Raw genomic sequence first — 19,363 nt, forward strand, 5'->3', positions numbered from 1 at the left:
CTGATATTTCTTACTGCCCACTTCAGTGAGATCATTCATAATTTTTTATCAGTATTATACTTTTTCACAGTCTGAATCCTGGTATTATTATTTTTGAAAATGTGTATATACTAAGGCCACTCTTCCTTTTAATGCCTTTTATATGCCCTCAATATACTTGTTTGTTTGTTTGTTTAACTGAAAATAGAGTCTTATCTCCTAAAATACATTCCAACCGCAGTTTCCCTCCCTCTACTCCTCCTTCCTCACCTCCTACCTTCCTTCACCCCACACCCAGTCTGCCTCCATTTTCTCTTCAGAAAAGAGAAGACCTCCAATAGACTACAGCCACACAGGGTTAAAAAAGATACAATAAGACAAAGTAAAAGGCCTCATATCAAGGCTGGATAAGGAAATCCAATAGGAGGGAAAGAGTCTCAAGAGCAGGCAAAAGAGTCAGAGATATGCAGTTCCTACTGGTAGTATCTCACAAAATCATCAAGCTGATGGCCATGAGATAGATACACAGCGGACCTGTTGAAAGTCCTTTCAGAGCCCCTGCTTGGCATTCAATCTCTGAGAGCCCATGCAAGACATGCTTAGCTGATTCAGTGAGTCATGTTCTTCTTATACACTCCATTTCCTATAACTCCTACTGTCTTTACTCCCTGGGGTTCTTCAATCTTTGATGGGAGGGAACTAGTGGAGACCTCCAATGTAGAGCCTCTCTATGCATAGTGTCTTCTGTGGCTCTCTCCACCCACTCCCACCTGCTACCAGAGGAAGCTTCTCTGATGGTGACAGGATAAGGCATATATGCTAGGTCCCTGGCCATTCAGTCTCCGTTTCCTTCCCCTTTGGGCAGTGTAGAGTGTGGGCTTCTTTTCCTGGAATGGACAAATTAAACCAAACACTGGTTGGCCACTCCCACAAGTTCCGTACCACAATTGCCCCGGTGCATCTTGCAGGCAAAACTTATTGTAGGTGGAGGGTTTTATGGCTGGGTTGGTGCCCACAATTCACTTCCAAAAGATTTCAAAGTACCTTCTTGCACAAAAGAGATGAGAACATATAACTGAGAACACCAAGCGTGCACCAGTTCTACCAAACTATGTTCAATGAGCTCTGTAAAAGTTGTCCTCAGCAATGGGATCCGCTGTCAGTTTTCAGAGGGTGAATTTTACCCCAGCATCAGACTATATTAGTTAGAGATTGCCATGGGACTGCCTCAGCCAACAACTCAACTGAACTTAATACAGTCTCACTACTGGAAGCCTTGCACGGATACAAAAGATAGCCAGTTCAGACTCTGTATCCTCTGTTGCTAGGAGTCCTTATGTTAATTGATTCCAGACATTTTCCAATAAACTAGGGTTCCGTATGACCTCCAAAATTTGACCTGTCTCTCTCAACCCTCTTTCCCTCCATCCCACCTGATACCTCCTGCCCACATTCCCACCCACCTTGTTTCCCCACAGAATCTACCGTATTTCTTCTTTCCTGAAAGATGCATACTTCCCCTTCATAACTTTCTTCTTTATGGAACACTGTGGGTCTGTGGATTGTAGCATATCATTTACTACTTGTTTCAATACATATATAGTCATTCTATATTCACAATGATTCACAAAATCATTTTTATTGCATTAAATTTCTAGACTTCATCCTTACAAATTTTCCTTCCTCCAAAACTATATAGTATGCAAAATATATACTTTTTATACTGACTTCACTCACATTCAAATCACATAAAATGTAAAATTTATGTGTTTGAATCTATGCATGTTTGTGGGTGTGTGTAAATGTGTTCATTCATAAATTATGATGTGAACAGGGAGATGAGATCAAAGTGTATTGTTTTTGTAAGAGTGCTGGACACAGAGCTTATGTTCTTATATTGTATGACAAGTACTTCACTGAACCACCTCCCCATCTACAAGTATATTTTTGTTCAGTCTAAGAAATTTTCTGTCTACTTTGCTGGGTATTCTCTGAGCATCTTGAATCTGAGTATTTGTGTACATAAAACATTTTGAAAAGCAGTCAGCTTCCATCATTTTCTTCTATTTTATTCTCAGTCTTTTTGGCTACTATAGTGACATAGGTGATATTCAACTTTAAATTTCATTAAGTCTTCACATGGTTTGTTATATTTATCTTCTCTCCTCATTTCTTCATGTAAATTACACACACACACACACACACACACACACACACAGAGAGAGAGAGAGAGAGAGAGAGATTTATATCAAGCTACTCTGCATTTTCCAACCCCATTTCTGTCTCTTTAAACCCTGTGATTATTATAGCTAATTTAGTTTTTATTATATTGCTAATGTGGAAGTGAGGCCAATGAGGTAAGCTTTCCATAACTTAGAAGAAGAAAATCTTTACTTGTAGTGAATATGTATCACTGAATTTCAGTCCTTTCAATGGGGGTTTTATCTAGTTGTGTGAAAAAGTAAGGAAAGAAGAGCTTGAATTGAGCAAATGAGTTTCTTTGTCCTGGAGTGAAGGCGTAAGTCACAAACAATGCCACACCGGTTTGGAATTATGATTAATAGGGTGGTATTTATTTAAAGGGGAAAAAACTTACAGATCACTGTCAGCCCTCTGCGTAACCAGGAAGGAAGTCAAGTCACCGGCGGAGCAGGAAGTGAAGAGAGCGAGGAGAGGGAAGTGGCCGCTTTTTTAAAGGGAGAGAGACCACACCCCAAGGGGCTGGTATCTCAGCGGCGATAGGCTGGAGGAGTGGGAGGACCTCCCGTAACACCTCCCCCTTCTGTTTAAATAAGAGAGTTCTAAACCTACTATGAAATTATATACAATAAGTACAAATATCCTATTCTAACTAGCTTAGGTCTTGTATAATAAATAACTTGGCCAAGTCATGAGAGAAAAGTAACTACATCTATATAGTCTTCAACCCCATCGAAGATCTGAGAAGGGAAATAATGTTACCTGGTTAATTAGGAAGTTCAGTAAAACAACTTCCAAAACATGCAACAAATCACAGAGACAACTAGCTACCTAGGCAATCACCCAAAGTCACATTAGCAGCGTTGAAGCAACCAACTTTGGCTAAGGCCTAACATAACTGACACACCATTTTCAAAGGCAAGCAACTTTTCAAAACTATCTTACCCTGTCTTGGCAGGATAAGACAGCCCTGTTTTATCCATTGATGCACGCTCTGTATCTTTGTCAGTGGTTGAGGTATGGGCATTTCTTTGCCCCAAGGCCAGTTCTGCCAAAAGGAAAGGCTCCAGGTGGAGTGTCTTTGGTGCTCAACATTCTCTCGGGAATAGAGTGGTGTTGCCAGGAGCAATTGTGTCTCACTACCACAAAACTCTGAGTTAGATTAAAGGCCATTTTCTACAGCTCTTTGAAGAAGTTGAAGACTATCTATCTATACTGAGTATAATCTCTATATATCTAAAGAACCTGATTAGTCTAATTATAAATGACAAACTTAGATGACTATTAGTCTATATAATTCTCAATATCTATCTAACTTAAAGATTAAGACAATAAACAACTGTGAAACAAATGAGGACAATGACCTCCAAATATAAACAATGTACAAATATACATTGCAGTAGGTAAATATATATCAATACACAAACATTATATAAGTATCTTAATCAGAGGTAGAAATGTACACAGCAATATGGTAAATATATACAATACAATATATGTCAATACATAAAAATGTTTTAAACAGAGGTAGAAACATGAATGCATACAATAGTCAATACAATTTAACTTTGTATCAATATACAAGAATCTATATCAATATATTTGTCTAACAACAGTAACTCACAATTACAAATCTATTATCCCATCATCCCTCTTTTTTTTTTTTTTTCAAAATGATCCCTGAGCTTATAAAATTCCTCCCCCAACCCTCAATCGTATACTAATTATAATCAACCCCTAAATGATGTCCCTAAACCCAAGGGCAAACTTTACTGGGAGAGGGGACGTCGTCCTCTAGAATTACTTCCAGCTGTCATGGGGGCGACGTTCTTTCTGGGGGATCCTGTGAAAGTAAAATGATGGTTAAATTTCAAGATCAAGTCTTTTAATATTGCCAATAGTCTCTGAGTATTTTGTGCAGGTCTGGCCAAAATGTTGTATAAGATGTGCACCATTTCAGCTAACCAAGTTGGAACTGTCTTGTGCAGCTGGTACCCAAAGCAGGTCTTGTTGTAGCGCTATCAGTATCATGACGTCATATCAACCAGGTGGAGTTGTTGTTATGGGGCCCCATCTTCTTCCTGGAAACTTCAAATGTCACTTCAGGAAAAACTCATTGTTCATTATGAGAAACTTAAGCATTAATCATATAGACATATATATATATATATATATTCAATGAAAGACATGATAGATATATTCAATGAAAAGTATGATAGATATGAAGAAAAGCAAAGATGTTTTCTAAACTCATATTTCTTTCTGTCCCACATCATGGCTCTTGACATGAGACAGAAACTCCAGAAACTCTGGGTTTTTCTCTTACTAACAGGCTTGGAATTGGAGAGGGACTGAGCCAGAGTCCAACTTCAAAACCAGCTTTATAAATTTAGAAATATGGTTTAATATTACTTACACAACCCATTCAGTTTTCTTGATATTTCCTATCGGGCAGGTATTTTTCCATCTGTCAGTATCCAAACATCCAGGGTCCCTTGAATTTTTCAAAGATGAGTGTTTTCCTGTGGAGATAAGAACAGAACCCTGCCCCCATTCTATATGTTTTTCTTACCATCTGTATGAATATCATCATTGTAGATAAGTTGTCATTTCTCCTTTCCAAGAGGTTTTTCCTCTTCAAATCGAAACTTTATTAATTTTGATGGTATCCACAATTTTTCTTCTCCTGTGGAAACAAGAGCAAAACCCCTTCCCCAACGTAGCACATCTCCTGGCTTCCATTGAGAGGTCAGCACATCTTTGAAATAAATCGGTTGATTTAGTTCAGCAGACTTTTCCATTATCCAATGTCTCTCTGCTGCTGTCGTTCCTTTCTCATTAGCGTTAAGAAAATTCAAGGTTAATAAAGCATTATGTAATCTATTTCTGGGGGTATTTTCGGTCCCTTTCTGTTTGTTCAGCATATCCTTTATAGTACGATTTGATCTTTCTATAACTGCCTGACCTGTAGGATTATTTGGTATACCTGTAATATGTTTTATATTATAATAATCAAAAAAGCGTTTCATTTTCTTAGATACATATGCTGGACCATTATCTGTCTTTATTTGCGCAGGTATACCCATGATGGCCATAACTTCCAATAAATGTGTGATTACTGAATCAGCCTTTTCTGAGCTCAGGGCAGTAGCCCATTGAAAACCTGAATACGTGTCTATGGTGTGGTGTACATATTTTAATTTACCAAATTCTATAAAGTGGAACACATCCATCTGCCAGATTTCATTTCTCTTAGTGCCCTTTGGGTTACTCCCTGCAGGCAACGGTGTTTGATTATAGAAAGAACAAGTAGGACATCTCTTTATAATGTCCTTAGCTTGTTGCCAAGTAATGGAAAATTCTTTCTTTAGGCCTTTACTATTGACATGATGCTTCTTATGAAATTCTGAGGCCTGCAACACACTTCCAATCAATAATTGATCAATCTCAGCGTTGCCTTGGGCTAGAGGACCAGGCAGACCTGTATGGGACCGGATGTGTGTTATGTACATCGGACAAAGCCTGTTCCTGATTATGTCTTGTACCTGGATAAACAATGAAGTCAACTCTGTGTCATCTGGTATAAATTCAGCAGTTTCAATATGCAAGATAACTCTTTCTGCATATTGTGAATCTGTAACTATATTAAGAGGTTCTTTAAAATCCCTTAGCACCATAAGAATGGCATATAATTCTGCCTTCTGGACAGAATTATAAGGGCTTTGTTCCACCTTACTCAATTCATCTGACTTGTAACCTGCTTTCCCTGATTTATTTGCATCAGTATAGAACGTACGGGCTCCAGTTATTGGAGCATCACGTACAATTCTAGGAAGAATCCAAGAAGTTCTTTTTATGAGGTTAAGTCTACCACTTTTGGGATAGTTGCTATTAATTTCTCCCAAAAAATTAGCACAAGCTCTTTGCCACGGTTCATTGTCTTCCCATAACTTTTTTATTTCTTCAGTAGTAAAAGGCACTATAATTTCTGCTGGGTCTATACCTGCTAGTTGACGAAGTCTCAGCTTACCTTTTATAATTAATTCAGAGACTTTTTCCACATAAGTTTTTAATTTTTTACTTGGTTTATTAGGTATAAATATCCACTCTAAAATAATATCTTCCCTCTGCATTAGAATCCCTGTAGGAGAAATTCTGGAAGGCAATATGACTAGGATGCAGCTAAGATTTGGGTTCACCCTATCCACATGTGCCTCCTGTAATTTTTCCTCAATCATTGTCAGTTCCTTTTCTGCTTCAGCTGTCAGTTCTCTTGGACTATTCAAATCTTTATCACCATCTAAGGTTTTGTTTAAATGAACTATTAGATCAGGTGTTATCCCAACAGCTGGTCGTAGACTGGAAATGTCTCCTAACAATCTTTGGAAGTCATTAAGAGTCTTTAACCGGTCTCTCCTAATTTGTGCCTTTTGCGTTTTAATTTTCTCTAACCCTATTCTGTAACCTAGGTAATTAATAGAATTTCCTCTTTGAATCTTTTCAGGGGCAATTTGTAATCCCCACCTAGGCAAGACTTTCTTTACTTCTTCAAACATCCTTTCTAAAGTATCTTTATTTGAATCAGATAACAAGATGTCATCCATGTAATGATAAATAATGGACTTGGGGAATTGTTTACGAATTATTTCCAATGGCTTACTTACAAAATATTGGCACAGTGTAGGACTATTGAGCATACCCTGTGGGAGGACAGTCCATTGATATCTCCTATTGGGCTGAGAATTATTATAAGTAGGCACTGTGAAGGCAAATTTTTCTCTATCCTTTTCTTGTAACGGTATAGTGAAAAAACAATCTTTCAAATCAATAACTATAAGAGGCCATCCTTTTGGTAACAGAGAAGGCAAAGGAATTCCAGATTGTAGTGAGCCCATAGGTTGAATTACTTTGTTGACAGCTCTTAGATCTGTCACCATTCTCCATTTACCAGATTTCTTTTTTACAACAAACACAGGAGAATTCCAAGGGCTGGTTGATTCTTCAATGTGGTGAGCATCTAGTTGCTCCTGCACCAGCTGTTCCAATGCCTGTAGTTTATCTTCAGCTAGAGGCCACTGTTTGATCCATATTGGCTTCTCAGTTAGCCATTTTAAAGGTAGGGCTGTTGGTACCTCTAAAGGTTTGGTATTTGCTGTATGTTCTTGTACAGCCTGAATGGCTAGTGACCTTTTTCCATAATACCTCATCATATCCTTCCCAGAATTATGAGTTCCTGGAACTACAGGAATGTTAATCTGGGTATTCCATTGCTGTAGCAGGTCACGGCCCCATAAATTTATGGCAATATTGGCTATATATGGCCTTAGTCTTCCTATTTGCCCTTCGGGCCCTATGCATTCAACCCATCTTGTGCTTTGTTTTACACGAGATAGGGTTCCAATTCCCAGGAACTGAACATCAACCTCTTGAAGAGGCCAATTCGGATGCCAAGATTCTGGGGTAATGATACTTACATCCGCACCTGTGTCTAATAAGCCTTCAATAAAAGTGCCATTTATACAGACTCTTAGCTTTGGTCTTTGATCATTAATAGAAGTCTGCCAAAATATACGTTTACTCTGTCCAACTGGGTTTTTTGACTCATCCTCCACATGGATTTCATCATTTAGACCAGTATTACTTTTTACAGCAGAAATTGGAGCTTTTAATTTTCTTGGTGAGGCACGTTCTCCACTGTGACTGGGAATGACTGGGCCACTGTTGGCTTGGGGGCCTGCGAGAGGCCCCTCAAGGAGTTTCCCGACGGTATCGGGTTGCCTTGTTTGTCTGTTGTTGACCTGCATTCATTGGACCAATGTCGGCCTTTACCGCATCTCCTACATATACCTGAAGGCCTAGGTCTCCTATCTTTGTCATTCCCAGAGGAGATAATATTCCTAGAAATTCTGTGCCTGCAATCCCTTTTCAGATGTCCTAATTTACCACAATTAAAACACCTGGCAGTTTGATGTCTCCTCATTGCTGTGGAAATCGCTTCTCCTACCCAAGATTCATCGTTATAGCTAAACGTCTCAACATTCATTGTATGCTGAATCCATTCATCCATAGGTGCTGATCTAGACTTTAAAGGCCCAATTATCTTTTTGCATTCTATGTTTGCATTCTCAAAAGCTAGAGATTCAAGAAGTATTCGTCTAGCTTCTGGGTCTGTTACCCCTATGTCCAGAGCCTTAATTAATCTTTGCAAAAAGTCAATAAAGGGTTCTCTCTGTCCCTGCCTAATTCTGGTATATGATTCAACCCTTTTTGCTGGATCTTGTATCCTATTCCAAGCATTTAAAGCTGCTTGGTGACATAGACACAGTACTTCATCATCATAAAGAGCTTGGACCTGTGGATCAGCATATTCTCCTGCACCAAGAATTTGATCTTGGGAAACCTCGATACCTTTTGCTCTTCCTTGCTGTTCCATATGTTTGGATTCTTCTCTGAAATAAATTCCAAACATCAAGGAAGGTCCATTATCTAAAACTGCAGACACTAACTGATGGAAATCATGGGGGGTAGCTCTAGCATTAGAAGCCCAAGTCCTTATCATTTCCTTTACGTATGCAGAGTGCAAGCCAAAATTAACAATAGCTTGCTTAATTTCTTTTAGATCATTCATTGCTATTGGCGTCCATCTAGCTTCTCTGACTCCCTTTGAGCCTTTAGAAGTTGACGCTTTGTCAGAATTAAGTATAGGGTATGCTGCTAAAACCTTTGGTAAGCCAGTTCTAATAGCTGGTGTTGGCATTGTATCCTGTCCTTGTGCCTTATTACTCTGTTCACCAGCTCCAATCATTTCTTCAATCATTTCAAGTCTTCTTATTATTGTCTTTATTATTGTCTCTTTTGAATCCTGAATCTCCTGACCTGCATGAGTTTCTAGTAAAGATTGTATGGTTCTTAGGAGTGCCATGATCTTCCTAAATGATAGAATATTCAAAAGAATACTGAAACCTAGTAACCAGTAAATTAAGTTATCCCCATAGTCATATAAACCTTGCATGATATAACCCATTGTATTGGTAACCAGAACAGTAAAATTCGCGTTGGAAACGAGAACTGCCATATTACCTATTATCCAGCAGGTGGCGCTGTTGCCAAGTCTCGACGAAAACACGGTCCTGTTTCAGAGTCCGCCTAGTATTTGTTAAAAACTGGAAAATGTAAGTTGCTCAACAAAGTAAATGTAATTAAATCAATTCCAGAGATGGAACCAGAAACCTAGAATCCAGGGGTAGAGAAGAGCAATCTGGAAGCTACTTATGCCTCCACGTGACAGAGTCACCCTGAGGGGTTGCAGCTTTCAGCAACCGCGTGCTCTGGTTCGCGCCACTTAAGAGCTGTGCTTGCAAGGGGGATTTAAAAACGACTCAGAAAAGAGCAAACCAGGCGGGCAGAGACTACGTGGGCCTGTGGAGTTTAAATCCACAGGCAGCGGCTGAGGAAGCAAGGGCTCCCACCAAGCTGAACAAGCGCCCGCCAAGCCGAACTTGCGGCCGCCAAGCCGAACTTCCGGCCGCCAAGCCGAACTCGCGGCTGCGAGCCGGGAGAGGTTCTAAAACCAAACGTTGGGTGCCAAATGAAGGCGTAAGTCACAAACAATGCCACACCGGTTTGGAATTATGATTAATAGGGTGGTATTTATTTAAAGGGGAAAAAACTTACAGATCACTGTCAGCCCTCTGCGTAACCAGGAAGGAAGTCAAGTCACCGGCGGAGCAGGAAGTGAAGAGAGCGAGGAGAGGGAAGTGGCCGCTTTTTTAAAGGGAGAGAGACCACACCCCAAGGGGCTGGTATCTCAGCGGCGATAGGCTGGAGGAGTGGGAGGACCTCCCGTAACACTGGAGGGTTATATATAATTCTTCTCACTAGAACTGTAGACCTTGACCAAGAATATTTTGAAATGATTTACACTTTACTTGTCAGACCTTAGAAAGGTTTTTATGACACTGATGTGGTTGGGTGAGGTGTGGTTGCCCTTGGGAGCTCACACACTGGTATCTTGGTCCACAGTGTCTTAATATTACAGAGATGGACATAGTATGGAGGTCATGAGGTTAATGGAATGATTCTGTACTCACTGATAGGCTGATACATAAAGATGCATTTGATTTTATGTCCAAGGGTAGTGATAACATAAACCTACTCTGTGCGTTTGGTATCTTTTCATCTAGGATTTTTCAATTTTGGCTTATCTGTCATGTTTTGATGCAGCCAGAAGGCCTTTTCTCAGATGCTGGCTCTATGCTGATCTGTACTTTGCAGATACTAGAATCATCAGGCATGTAATCTTTTTTCTTTCTATGTTACCCACTGTCAGATTTTTGTTTTGATTTGTTACAGTTTTCTTTTTTGATATTTATTTTTAATTAATTTATTATTTTTTTAAAAAAATATCTTTTCTCAAGTTCATGTAAAGCAAAAGAAACAGTCAATAAGACAAACAACAGTCAATAGAATGGGAAAAATATTCACCAACCCCACATCAGACAGAGGTCTGATCTCCAAAATATACAAAGAACTCAAGAAATTGGTCATCAAAAGAACAAATAATCCAATAAAAATGGAGTACAGACCTAAACAGAGAACTGTCAACAGAGGAATCTAAAATGGCTGAAAGACACTTAAGGAAATGTTCAATCAGAGAAATGCAAATCAAAACAAGTCTGAGATTCCATCTTACACCTGTAAATGGCCAAGATCAAAATCACTGATGACAACTTATGCTGGAGGGGTTGTGGGGTAAAGAGAACACTTCTGCATTGCTGGTGGGAGAAAAATTGTTACAGCCCCTTTGGATATCAGTGTGGCCATTTCTCAGAAAATTAATAAACAACCTTCCTCAAGACCCAGCAATACCACTTTGGGGTATATATCCAAAGGATGCTCAATCGTGCTACAAGGACTTGTGTTCAGCTATATTCATAGTAGCATTGTTTGTCATAGGCAGAACCTGAAAACCACCTAAATGCCCCTCTTGACCAAAGAATGGATAAGGAAAATGTGGCACATTTACACAATAGAGTACTAAGCAGCAGAAAAAAAATAATGACATCTAGAAATTTGCAGACAAATGGATGGAGCTAGAGAACATCATATTGAGTGAGGTAGTCCAGACCCAGAAAGACAATTATCATATGTACTCACTCATAAGTAGTTTTGAAACATAAAGCAAAGAAAACCAGCCTACAGATCACAATCCCAGAGAACCTAGACAGCAACGAGGACCCTAAGAGAGACATACATGGATCTAATCTACATGGGAAGTAGAAAAAAACAAATCTCCTGAGTAAATTGGGAGCATGTGGATCGTGGGAGAGAGTTGAAGGGGAAGGGAGAGGCAGGGCAGGGAGGGAAGCAGAGAAAAATGTATAGCTCAATAAAATAAATACAAACTGCAAAAAAGCTATATCTTTTCTCATTTTACATACCAAGCCCAGTACCCACTTCCTCCCCTCCACCTGTTCCCTCTTCCTTACCTCCCACTTCACCCCCTCCACTTTCAGAGAGAGTAAGACTTGCCATGGGGAGTCAATGAAGGCTAGCACATTGCTTTGAGGTAAGTCCAAGGTCCTCCCTGCTATATCTAGGCTGAGCAAGATATCCCTCCAAAAAGAATGGATTTCAAAAAGCCAGTATAAGCAGTAGGGGTAAATCCTAGTCTCACTGCCAGTGGTCGCACATTCTGCCCCAGTCATACAACTGTTACCCACATTCAAAAGTCCTCCTTTGGTCCTATACTGGTTCCCCCACTGTCAGTCTAGAGTTGGTGAACTGCCATTAGCTTAGGTAAGCTGTTTCCGTGGGTATCCCCATCATGGTCTTAATCCCTTTGCTAATATTATCACTTCCCCCTCTTCTACTGGACTTTGGGAGCTCAATCCAGTGAGTCACTGTGAATCTCTGCATATACTTTTATCAGTTGTTGGATGAAGATTCTGTGCTGACATTTAAGATAGTCAAAAATCTGATTACAAAGCAAGGCCAGTTCGAGCACCCTCTCCACAGTTGCTTAGGGTCTTAGCTACGGTCATCCTTGTGAATTCCTGGGAATTTCTCTAGTGCCATGCTTCTTGCTAGCCCCATAATGACTTCCTCAATCAAGACATCTCTTTTCTTGCTCTGTCTTTCTGTCCTACCCCCATCTCAACCATCCTGTGCCTTCAAGTCTCCTCCTCCTCCTGTACTCCTTCCCTTCCACCCTCCCTTCTCTCTTACCTTCACACTCCCAATTTCTCAGGAGATCTTGTCTATTTCCCCTTCCCAGGGGGATCCACATATGTTTCTCATAGGATTTTCCTTGTTACCTACCTCCCCTGGGGGTTGTCGAGTATAGGCTCATTATCATTTATTTTATGTCTAATATCCACTTATGAGTGAATACATACCATGCTTGTCTTTCTGGATCTGGGTTACCTCACTCAGGATGGTATTTTTTTTTGTTTCATTCATTTGCATGCAATCTGCTGAGTAGTGCTTCGTTGTGTAAATGGACTACATTTTCTCTATCCATTCCTTAGTAGAGGGGCATCTAGGTTGTTTCCAGGTTCTGGCTTTTATGAATAATGCTGCTATGAACATAGTTGAGCAAATGTCCTTGTAGTATGATTGAGCTTCCTTTGTGTATATGTCCAAGAGTGGTATTGATGGATCTTGAGGTAGGTTTATTTCCCAATTGTCTGAAAAATCACCATACTGCTTTCCAAAGTGGCTGTACAAATTTGCACTCCCACCAGCAATGGGGGAGTGTTCTCCTTACCCCGCATCCTCCCCAGCATAAATTATCATTAGTGTTTTTGACCTTAGACATTCTGACTAGTATAAGATGGTATCTTGATTTGCATTTTCCTGATGGCTAAGATTGTTGAGCATTTCCTTTAAGTGTCTTTTGGACATTTAAAATTCTTTTGTTGAAAATACTCAGTTTATATTTCAAAAGCATCAAAAATTAACTGACATGTCTTCATGATATCATAGAGCCAAGATTCTGCATGTAATCACAGGAACAATGGGAGACTTATTTAAGGTTGAACCCCTTGAAAAGTATCAATCTACTCCAGTGTTGGATTAAACTGTCATCTTAAACATTCCTTGTACTCTAAGTGTCACCCAATTTCCTATTTATTTAGATAAATGTCCATTGTGATTCTTTGTACAAATGATACTTTATGTACAATGGAGTCATATCCCATAAACTCATTAGCTTACAATACATGAAGTTAAAATATGTAGTTAACAGGTGTGACTTGTCTAACATAAAAGCTTACCTGCAGAAAATAAAAGGTGTATGTTGTTTGCCCTCCAGATTTTTGTGTAAGTGGGAAATGAGGCTTTATGCTGTTGCTACTTTACAAGAGAACAAGCCAGAGAAAAGATCACAGCTTGAAATTTAAGCATAATTTTCTACTAAATGCATGTCATCCATGTGCCTTCTGAAAACCATAGCTTTAGTCATGGTAGTTGTGATGTCATGCTCTGTTACTGCAGATTTAGATTGGTGCTTTTCTGTGTAATATCAATTCTCTCAAACTCTCCAGAAAGATCACTTTCATTAACCATTAGTGTGTCTCTGATTTTTCTTATTGGAAAAAAACGATTGACATCTTTAAAGCTTAGATTATCAGTGCTAGGAAAAAAAATACTAAGAGGGGCGACTCTGCCGGCACAAAGAAATCCAATTAAGTCAGATCAAACCAAATTAAAATGCCCATTGTTTTATTAAATACGGCACTCTCATGTGGCTGAGCACATGGCAAGGAGACAGGAAAACAGGGAACACATGCAAACCCAGAACCACATGTTTCTCCTCTGGGAGCCCAACTAAACACCCTGTAGGAGTGGGAGACCATGCTGGGATTGAAGTCCAGACTAATGCAACTCCCAGGCCAGGGGGCTGGGATGGATGTCAGGAGCTGGGGCTATGCTCAAGACTTAACAATCAGAGTTGAAGCAAACCCCCACATTTACTATTTCCAACTGAAATAATATATATAAAATCTTTTTTAAAGAACAGGTATCATGGTCTTGGTTGAAAATTTAAAGGTGCTCCCTGTGTGTACTTTGCTAATAATACAAAAAGCAAGTATATAAAAGATTATACATTATGAGAATTCCCAAATGTGGAGTCCTTCCCAATGAGAACTCTAGCTATCACTGCCCATTGTGCTCCTTTACTCAAGTAATATCTGGCGAATGAGAAAACGACTTAAAATTACCAAGACAGGCTGTGGATATTAACTAAAGTTCCTCTTTGATAATGGCTGCAAACTTTATTGTTCACCTCCTTTTTGTCCTCAAGTTATTCTCTCATTTTCAATGTGACTCTTATGCGCTATTGTTCCCTCATCAGAATGAAGCAATCTCTTTCTATTTTAGTAAGAGTTGTATTTCTTATTCTTTCTTGGTAAGAATCCCTACATATTCCTTCATCAAAATTAGAATCTCTATGCCTTGAACCATTTACCTATTAGTTTATTTCCAATAATGCCATATAAAGCAGAATTTCACTACATTGTTGTTGAATGAGGGCATATCAAACCAAACTAAATAAATAAATAAAGATTGTAATATAATGCATAAAACTATGAGTTAATAATAAAGGATATTAGCTAAATCCTGATTTCTTTTCTTGGTTGTTTCTTGAATGATGCTCATCTCATTAGCACAATTGCATGTCCCCTTCTCTACAAAATAATGGGAGATCTTTGCTTCAGGTCTCCCTTCTCAAAAGACACTGACCCTCCAGATCCAATTACAACACAGTAACACCTCCGCACACTGGTGTCTCAGAAAGACCCAGACTGACTACCACAACAGAGAAGGGTCCTGCTTTCTGCTGCCTGTGAATGCTGCCTCCACATTGTACTTGCCTTCATGCCAGAACCTACAATGGACAGAGGAGACCTTGGTACCCACACTGAGACAGTGTTGGCAGAGAAAGCATGCAGAACTACACCCTGGCTCTTAAAAATTGTTCCAAAGGAAAAAAGTTTTCTTTTGCTCATTTTTTAATGAAGTAAGAAAAGACACATCAAAGCTTACACCTGACAAAGCACAGGAATCAAATTGGCTGCAAAAGCAATATAATTTTGAAATGGGAAAATAAAAATGTCAGGAGCAGGTTGTGTGGCTTTTTGTAAAATTAGTAAATCAAATGAATGATTTCCTCAAGAGATTGTTTCTATATCAAAGGCAAATAAATATAAACACCTATATTAAAATTGTACCACACCTGGCTCTCAAATGAGCTGCTATTGCTTCTTTCAATAACAGGGGAAAGCTGAAATAGGTAGCTTTTTATTTTGTAAAGCAGGTGATGTTTTGGAAAGTTACATCTATATTATGTACAAGGTAATGATAGTTTCTGATTAAAAAGGAGGGTCTGGTTCCTACTAGGCATACAGAAAAGCTTTTGCACCACTTCCTGGGTTATCGTAGGCACTGACACATCTTTAAAGATATTGACATTTCTATTTGTCTGTAGGTATGATTACTCCTATCTGTAAACCTTATTTAAAGTGAGGAGATTTAAATTTACATATACAAAGGCAAATTACATCTCAGTAAAGAGAAGCCCTCATTTTCTAGATTCATGTAGTAATAGGAGCGGCGGGGCTACGTTCCCAGCACCCCGGCCACCTGCTCCGCTAGCTTATGCCCTGAAATAATTACATGGACACTGTATTCTTTTAATCACTGCTTGGCCCATTTCAATCTAGCCTCTTCTAGGCTAACTCTCGCACCTGGAGTAGCCCATTTCTAATATTCTATGTAGCACAGCTAGGTGCGCTTACCGGGAAGATTCTAGCCTATGTCCATCCTGGGTCGGAGCTTCATCGCTTGCGTCTGCCTGGGAGCTGGGAGCATGGCGTCTCTCTGAGGCGTCTGCTCCCGAGAGGAGAGCTGTGGAGTCTGAGCTCACTTCCTCTTCCTCCCAGCGTTCTGTTCTGTTTACTCCACCTACGTATGTTCTAACCAATAAAATGGGCCAAGGCAGTTCCTTTATTAGCCAATGACCTTCCTCCATCAGATTCATTTTTATGATATCAATTAAAGGGCTACTAAAATTGGTTTCATAAGAAAAGAGTGTGGAATGAAGGGAAAGTAAGGGGAGCGGGAAGAGGGGAGAGAGGGAAAACTGGGATTAGTATGTAAAAAAAAAAGAAAAGGAGTTATTGAAAACAGAGTGGTTATACCTTTGTAGGTCTGAGTCCTAAGACATATTTTGATTATCAGGCTAATAAGAACTATTGCTTCTTTGCTTTGGTTTTGGTTTATCACCCATTCTTCCATAGCACACAGCGAAATCTACTATAGACTGCACTTGCTTTACAAATGTGTGGCCATTGGCTATTTGGCCAATTCTCAGCATTTCATGTCTCAGTTCTCTGTTCCTGCCAATTGCCTGCTCTCTTCCTTCTATGGGTACTCTTCTGTGCCAGATCCATGAGGTCTCTCTCAACACTATTGCGTTTAAGCTAACAGCAAAGCCAAGGACAACTGTATAATGGCATCAGGCATTCTTCTCTGACCTACCAAGACATAACACACCCGACCTTTGAAATCTCCACCAACAATGTCCTTTGGAGTAAGAAGAAGAAGTCATTTCCAATTCATTTTAAAAACTGTAAACTAGGCCTTACAGTGATGGTTCACACCTTTTGTCCCAGTACTGGGAAGGCAGAGGCAAGTGGATCTCTGAGTTCAAGGCTGGTCTGATCTACAGAGTAAGTTCCTAGACAGCCAAAACTACACAGAGGAAACCCTATTTCAAACCATCCCATCCCAAAAATAACATCTGTAAATTAAAATAAAAATCCTTTTTTTTGCATGATTTTTATTGGCTAAATAGTGTTACAGATTTGTAACTGTTCAAATAAGCACAAAGACAGTTGTGGTAGTGATTTCTTGAAGGGTGAAATTAGAGAAATAAAAAATTCTTAATATTTTAATATGACTGATTTTTATATTGTGTTATAAACTATTCACATTCTTTTAAAAATATTTTCTTATTTATTTATTTATTTATTTGTTTGTTTATTTATTTATTTTGATGCTCACCTTCCTAGACTTGAATGGAGCAGGGAGGACCTTGACTTCCCACAGGGCAGGGAACCCTGACTGCTCTTCACTCTGGACAGGGAGGGGGAGAGGAGTAGGGGGAGGGGGAGGGAAATGGGAGGTGGGGAGGAGGCGGAAATTTTTAATAAAAATCCTTTGTTAATCTGTATATATTTTTAGACTTTCATTTAAAAGAGATTTTCACCTTATTTGACTAATTTTAAAATTTTGTTAGCTGTTCATGTGTCATATGCACACACATGCATGTGTGTGGAGGTAAGGAGACAATTCACCTTCCATTTCCATTTTCTCCTCTTTGAGACAATTCTCACCATTTGAGAACTAGCCATTATTATAGGCTGGCTATCTCATGAGTCTCAATCTCCTAAGAGCTAGGATCTAATCTCATGCCACCATGCTGGGCTATTTGTTCATGGGTTCATGGGTTCAAACTCAGGTCCTCACAAACACATTTCTTCCTGAGTCTTCTGCCCTACCCCTTCATTTTATTTTTATACTATATATTGAAATAAGACTTTGAGTAAAAGGAGAGGGAATGTTTTTTATTATATTTTTTTCAAAAATAAAACTTTTTACCAATTGTTAGCTAAAGTGACAAGGAACAAAATACTTAATTATGTATTTTGTAAACCCATCCATAAGGCTTGGGATTGTACTTTTCCTCTTGAATCTCAACGCATTTACAGAACAGAACAGGAATTGGATCAATGCCTACGCAAGTGAGTTCTTTCGTCTTTGGAAACTGATTTTGTATGTGGAAGCACAGTCAGGTCTCCTGGTCAAAAACCTAATAGCCCTGTAATGTCATGGTAACAGCAAGGAATTGGAGAAAATGGTAGAAATAATATAATAAGTGAATATTCCACTGAATATAACTGATTGCTAATAGAATAACAAATATCTGGGAAGTACATTTACAATACTGTATAGATAGAGAAGTGGAAATTATAATTAGTGAAATCTCAAAGCCTGCCTTATACCAAACATAGAATCAAGATGATATTCTAAGCAAATGAAAAGACAGTCCTTCCTGTTTGTATCAATGGCATGTGACTTAATAATGCTTAGTAATGGCAATCTAAAGATGTCCCCATTGAAAGCATAAGCCCTCTCCTCCTCCAAATAAGTTGCATTACTGTAATAAGTCACAACTAAAAATCTTCTACATGCTGGGTATAGATTTTGTCTTACTCAGAAAATGAGACCCATAGCCCAGCAGAAGACTGGCATTAATAATTCACTACTCGTTGTGCCCAAGAGGAAAGATGAAGATTGCTGACAGGAGGAAGACACAAGATAACAAGGGTGATCATGGTGGTGGGATGAAGGGGGGAGAGAGAAGTATTTATGAAGTGTATAAAAAAAAGAGCAATGGAGCAAAGTGAAAAGGTACAAGAAACACAAACTAAAGAGCTTTGGACTGGTTGAAACCTCTGGACATGTTGGTTGTTACAGCTGAGGTTTTAGATGATGGCAAAGCCCCTTTCCAAGTGATGGATAAACATGATCCAGAATGCAACTAGCAAGCCAACAGTTTTTCCAAGAACTGAAATCAACAAATAATTTATTTGCCTTGCACTGCCAGTTTCCATTTATTTCCATTTCTTTAACTGGTTGTAACAAGGGATGAAGAAATGGCTCATTGGTTAGGATCACTGGCTCCACAATCTCAGGAGCCAGAATTGGGATCCCAGTATGCACATAACCCGTGGCATAGCCATACAAATGCCTTGACCCCAGCTCCATGTGGGCTTGATATAAGAGGTTATATGAGGCTTACATATGAAAGAGGACAATTTAGAAGACACCCTATGCCCTCTTCTGGTCTGTTCATACAGTGTACCTATTTGTCCATACCCTCTCAGACATAAATCCACTTATAAATAAATAAATAAATCTATTAATACATATGCAAACATTTATAACATATGAAGTATGTTAAATACCAAAACTCGTAGACATTCTCCCTTGATAGGTCAGCTTTCTATTACTATTAAGGATAAGAGGGTTTTATGTACGTGGTGAAGAGGTACTTTTTGTTTTCAGTACACCCCATCCACAGTTTCCACTCCCTCCATTCTTTCTATCCCCTTTT

Source organism: Microtus pennsylvanicus, chromosome 8 (assembly GCF_037038515.1).
Source record: "Microtus pennsylvanicus isolate mMicPen1 chromosome 8, mMicPen1.hap1, whole genome shotgun sequence".
NCBI lineage: Eukaryota > Metazoa > Chordata > Mammalia > Rodentia > Cricetidae > Microtus > Microtus pennsylvanicus.